We start from the raw sequence: 6919 nt of genomic DNA on the forward strand, positions 1-6919 counted from the left end.
CCACAGAAGCACAGCCCCTTCCAGACGAGAGTGAAACTTCTTCAAAAAATGAAGGGCATAAAGCATCCAACCCAACAGATGAATTGCATAAAATGAATTAATAGTGTATATAGAAAGCAGCTACAGTATTATTCTCATAAGCATTTGCTCACAAATCCACTAATTGCTGAGGATATTGGAGAAAGAAGAAATTGCTCAGTAATTTTGGGTGCCTAATTGAATCACTGGCAACAAATTATTGCTGTTTCGGCAAATTTTCCAATTCTTTCAAGCCATCTGGATCTTGAGTCATCAGAGCCACTGGTTGCAAAGTTAAAGCAAGTGAAAACCCACACTCATTTTCATGAGCATTGGATGTTGTTACATGTTCCTCGGTTGTTTGATTCCTGTGTGGATACCCATATGATTCTAAGTTCAGGTGCTGCAACTGGGATGTACTTACTGGCTGAACAACATTGTTTTCTGACACAAACCTGACCTTATCCTCTAATTTTTTGGAGAACATTGATTGCAATGATAATGAAAGCCACTGTTCCCCCCGATGCTCGGTATTGAATGCCATTGCAGGCTCAAGGTGATATTCAATGCTGTTGTTAGCCATTGGAGAGACTTCAGTTGTCCTGTTCTTCTTCAAATTCGAACAAACTTTGAGTTCTAAGTCATCACCACAACTTCTCTTGAGATCTACTGACATTGATTCCATTTGATAACTCAAGGATAGGCTTACACTTGGATCCTCCGCTACCTCATCTTGCTTGCAAACCAGATAGACCCCACATCTTTTCAGGGTTGAACCTGTCGATGCTCCTAGGACTTTAAATGAAACCTCAAAGTGAGCGAAACCATTCTGCTTCAAATGCAAGCCCCTAATAAAACGACGTGGAAGATAGTACAACCACACATGATCCGACTCCAATGAAAAGAACTGTCTTGAAAACATTATCACATTTTGACCATTTATGAAAACTTCACGTGATATGTTTGCTATCTCTCCATCCTTTAAACTTAGAATGGCACAAAGAACTAAAGCTATGATTTTCTTACACTTTTGTGATGGTACTTGGAAAGATAATGAATCCTTTTCACTACGATAGCTGAACCACTCTGGAATCTCACTTCCAGGAAGAAATATTTCAATTCGATTGTCCTGACGAAATTTCTGTTACATGAAAATCACCAAATCAATGGTTAGTGGTAACAAACGATAGAAATCAAAGGAAAAATTAAGTTGAAAGGGTATTTAATTCAAATCTCACTAACGCAAAATAACTTTATAAAATGAATGCATGCACATGCACATGTGTGTGCCCAAGCAGAAACATATTTGCAGATGGAGACAGCAAGAGCTGGAGGGGGGACACCAATGATAAATACTATTCAAGTTTGACAGAAAGCAAACCTTGCTCAGTAATGACTTCTCCAAAAATTTGCCCTCATTTTCAGCAAGTTTATGGCAGTTGGAGAAGTCAATATCATGAAGTCTGATTGGTCTCTCCTCTTTATTACATTTAAATAACCTTTGCAACTGTGAAAATCTTTCCAGTGATCCACAATCTCTTGCTTCTACTTTCTTCATGCTCATTGGAAGCTCTGGAATTTCTTGGACCTTCTTACAGTTGGATAATTTGAGGCTCCTCAAGTTTTTCAGTTGGTGAATACTTGGTGGAAGACTAGCAAAATCATTACCTGACAGATCCAAATCCCTCAAATTGGAAAAGCAATGATGCTCCGTTAGGAAATTGATTCCCAGTAGATTGCAGTTTCGTAGATCCAGAAACCTTAACATAGGAAATCCTACTAAAAATTGTCCATTACAAGTTCCTGGAAACTCATCAAGTCTTGAGCAACCTTCAAGAAGTAGATGCTTAAGATGCCTCAACTTATAAAGACCAGTTGGAAGATTGGTGAGGTTTTTGCAATATGACAAAGTTAAGACTCTAAGCCCAGTGAGATTTTCAATAGATGAAGGAAGAACTTTTATTGCTGTCCCATTTAGACAAACTTTATCCAGCCATTTTATCTCTTCCACAATATCTGGAAATGCCTCGAGTTTTATGCAACCAGTAAGCAGAAGTGTTCGAAGAGATCTCAGTTTGAACCTCGTAGGAAGACTTTTCAGGTTAAAGCAGAACTCAAAGCTCAAAAATTCAAGTTTATCAAGATACCCAACAGACTGATGAACCTCAACTAAATTTGAACAACCTCGAAGATTCAACCTTTCAAGATTTGGGACGAATGAGAAGTCTGGTGTTTCTATTAGGGATTCACAATCTCTCAAATCCATGAATTTCAAGTACTTATAATTCTGTAAAACACAGAAGAGAATTAAAATTAATATATATGCACAGCCTCTAATAATGCTATTATATAAAATATATATGTAGAAAGAAATACCAAACAATTATATAACCTTGAATCCTTCCCCAAATTGCCTGATGTAGCTACGATGCATGTTAAGTCCAACAAGTTTTCTTTTACCAAATCCAGATGGCATTGATGTCAATGGACATGCAGGCCATTCAAGCCACCTTAACTCATTAGGGAGATCCACAGCACTTCCAGTAATACAAGCATTGCGGATTAGTAGTATTCGGAGTCTTTTCATTTTCATAAATGCTTCAGCACTCAACTGTATCTCTTCAGATTCAGGTAAGTCCAGTAAAATGCCTTCAATGTCATCTGTTCCCTAACAATTCAAAGTATGTAAACCATCCAATATATTAGAAAATAGTCCAATTATAAAGATGTCTGTTGTGTAGAAGAGGGGGGAAAATAGTCGAATCTAAACTTAGAGGAGAAATGCTCCACGTTATGTGTACTTACCATATTTCCTTCCAGAACATCAAGAACATCCTCATGAAACCACAATCTGCTACGCCCATAAGGTTTGGAAGACTGCTGGCGAACAACTTGCTTGCCCATTGATTGTAGTAAAGCATGCATCTGTATCTTATTGTTTTTTATACTTATCAAGGACTTCTCAATGAGAACTTGTACTCCAATAACTGGGTTGAAATCACATGCATTGAGAATTTTCATTACAGCGCCTTTGTCCATCCCTTTAAAGAAACATGCAATATCAAGGAAAATGGCTTTCTCATTATCCTCTAGGCCGTCATAGCTTATTTTAAGTATTTCGAATATCTGTTTATTAGGAGTTTGTTTCAGTTTAGCTATTTCACTTTCCCATTCAGGCACCTTTCTTCTGTACAAAAAGGAGCCCAACACAACAAGAGCTAATGGAAGGCCTTTAGCATAATTTACAAAACAAAGTGAGAGTTTCACATAATCATCTGGAGGATGGGGTTTCCTAAATGCGTTCCAACTAAAAAGCACAAGAGCATCATCAGAACATAATTCCTTAATCTTGTATACTCTTTCCACTCCATGGACAACAAGCAGATGTTCATCCCTAGTTGTGATAATGATTCTACTTCCTGCACCAAAACAATGTAGTGCGGCTAATTTTTTCAACTGTTCTACATTATCCACATCATCAATAACAATAAGAACCCTTCTACAGCATAACCTCTCCTCTATGCAATTGATTCCTCTGGCAAAGTTACCCACCAATACATGTTTATCTCCTAATATCTCAATAAGAAGGGTTTCTTGTAGCGTTTGCGCTGAAGTTTTTCTAACATTTTCAAGAAAGCAACTGCCCTCAAATTGATTAGCAATTCTGTTGTAAATGGCTTTGGCAAGAGTAGTCTTGCCTATTCCACCAGTTCCACATATCCCTACCATTTGAACATCTTCTAACCCAACGCTTAACATAGAAATCGCCTCTTGTACATGGGATTCCATCCCAACAGGATGTTCAGCAACAGGCAACAATTTGCGTTTCAGTTTAACTGAGACATTTTCAACAATCCTCTGAATAAATTTACCCTCGTCCCTGCCAATTTTGAATCATGAGAAACATGTAATGATCAAAAGGCCACCACAAAGAAGCAGACTCAGCAAACCATAAACAATTCAGAGCTTAACCGACAATTTACTAACCTCTGTATTGATAATTTGGTTCTAATTGATTATAGAAATTTAAAATTACATTTCTGATGCAAAAGACATTCAATTTAGCTGTTCTTCATTGGAATTACTATTTATGATCACATAAAAAAAATATAAAACAGAGACTAAGGAAGAGTGATCATCCTTACCTATTATCCAAATGCCATCCAGACAATCTAGTAGCCTTAACTAGAGCTTCCCTCCACAACTTCATCTTCTCCTCCGAATACCCTTCAAGTTTATCGAATGCTCTGCCAAACCTGCCAGTCTGATGCTCAACATCTGCCGGATCCACCTTGTAAAAGATGGGAAAAACGACATGTTGTTTTGATTCATTATTACAAGCAAGCATAGTAACCAATTCATCCAAGCAATACGAAGAAGAAGCATAGTCTTGAGAGAAAACGGCAATGGAAATCCTTGATCCTTTGATGGCATCAAAAATGGCACAAGTAATCTCTTCTCCTCTATCAATCTTCCCATCGATGAAAGTGTTGATTCCTTTGCAGCACAGAGCGTGATACAGATGGCTAGTAAAGTTTGTGCGAGTTTCTTTGCCTCTGAAGCTTAGGAAGACATCGTACTTCCATCGAAAATTTTTTGAGGAAGGAGAAGAAGCAGCCATGGAGGGCAGAGATGCGTCCACTTCCTCCTCACAATTCCAGTCAACGAAAGAAATATTATTTCCCTGTTTCTTTATTTTATTTTTTTTTTAAATTGCCTTATATTTTTAAAATTAATTATAATTATATTTTTATTATTTAAATTAATTTTAAAAATTATATAAATTTAAAATTTTTAATTTTTAAATTTTTAAATTTCTTAATCTTACTTATATTAAATTTTAATTAAATATAAAATTTTATGATAAGTAATTAATTAAAATAAAAAAATAAAAAATAATATTAATTGTTCTATAATTTACAATCTATTTATATTTATCTGTATATTACATGTAAATATGAGGGGCGAAACGGCTTTTCAAAAATACTCATGCGAATTATTAATATAATAATAAAAAATTAAAATTTAATGGATTATTAAAATTTTATTTATTTTAAATTTTTATTATTTAAATTAATTTTAAAGTATACATAAATTTTTAATTTTTAATTTTTAATTTTATTTTAATTAAATTTTATTTAATTAATTTTTATTATAATTCAAAATAAAATTTTATAAAAAATAAAATCAAAAATTATTTTTATAAAATTCATTGCTTTCTTTTTCTTAAAAAAATAGTTTGTTTCATAAAAATTAATTAAAAAATAAAAAAATAACTTTTGTCAAAAAATTCGATATTTTTATAAAATTTAACTAAAAAAATCAGACTTTAAAAGTAACCAGACAAATACAATTATGTTTTCATATTCTAATTGAATACTTTTCTTTTTTTTGAAAGGGATAATTTTATTTTTTATCGCTTTTTCCTCTCATGATTAATTTTTAATTAATTATCAAAATTATTCCAAAATATAATGATAAGAGAATGTATATTAATAGTGTCCTTGTTTACTTTAATGTAATAAACAATGAAATTCTTAAACAAGTGAACAACTAAAAAGACGAGGAGAAGAAAGAATTACACTTAACATTATGTTAATAGAAACATGCTGAAGGCTGATTGCTAATAAATTGCAAATATATCTATATTCATATACATTTCAAACAATAATATCAGCTAAAAATAAAATATTAATATTTATTTTTATCTGGTAGAAAAGGAGATTACATGGTGGAGGATTGGTGGTCTCTGTTGCCATGGCTGTTCAGGTACATATTTATTATTATTTTCTATTTTATTTTTTTTAATTCTTTAGACTTTATGAATGAGGTTATCTTTACATGTGCCAAATTGCCAAAAAAAATTAAATAAATAAAATCTATTTGAAGTTATCATATTTGATTTTTGATATTGCCACACTCATCGTATGCTATATTTATTGATAAGCTTTATATATATATAACAACGGAAAAATATTAACAAAGAATTCATATTCGTTGATTTTTTAAAAAAATATATATATTTAATTAGTATGTAATATATAATAAAATTGTGTAACTTTTTAAATCAAGAGTCATTATCGACGTTAGGGATCGAGTTAGCTTAAGACTGCTAAAACCTGTAATAAGCTTAAAATCTATAAAACATACACATATTCTTGTATCCCACCATTCAGGCATACTTCAAACCATTACACCCTAGTCTTTGCGTTCATGCATAAACATCCTTAACATAAAAATAGTTCATAATTTAAACCTTAACATACATAAGTTCTAAAATGTAATGGTTTGACATGCATATTCCCACTAAGGGTTAACATAACTTTTACATCATCATACTTAAAAATACAACATAACTTCAAATTTCTTTAATTACTAGTATAGTACTATTCATTCACATTTATATGTCCATCTACTCATACATCATATATAAAAGAAAAGGCTAAAACTCCCCTTGAAGCTCTATCTTCAAGGAACTCTTCTAGTCCTATAACCCTGTATCTGAAGGTTAGGGAAATGGGGTAAGTTTACACAAAGTCAGTGAGTAAACTAATCATCATTAATTACATCATTTAATTCATACACATGCATTGCATCATTCACATGGGTTTTCACAATAGAAACATTTCACATGGGATGGATTTGTCACCAGTAACTCCCAAAACGTTCCTTTTGAAACATGACATGTGTCATGCATCCTGAGGTAACTTACAGATCTCTCCTCTCGGAGTAACTTAAAGATCTGCCCATGGGATTTATTTATGGATCTATAACATACGTAATGTTACATAGTCATAAACATGGGAGGAGTCAGTGGGTCATCCAACACCCATCAATGAACCAACAATCAATTATGCAATTATACAATATCTTCGTGTTGTATATGCATACATCCTAAAAT

The 6919-nt window shown here is 33.0% G+C and overlaps 1 pseudogene; it reads right to left on the reverse strand.

Moving 5' to 3' along the window:
- Positions 1-339: 339 nt before the first annotated feature.
- LOC110648583 (disease resistance protein RUN1-like) lies at positions 340-4691 on the reverse strand (annotated as a pseudogene).
- Between the last annotated feature and the right edge of the window lie 2228 nt (positions 4692-6919).

The sequence above is a fragment of the Hevea brasiliensis genome, chromosome 10 (genome assembly GCF_030052815.1).
Source record: "Hevea brasiliensis isolate MT/VB/25A 57/8 chromosome 10, ASM3005281v1, whole genome shotgun sequence".
Classification (NCBI taxonomy): domain Eukaryota; kingdom Viridiplantae; phylum Streptophyta; class Magnoliopsida; order Malpighiales; family Euphorbiaceae; genus Hevea; species Hevea brasiliensis.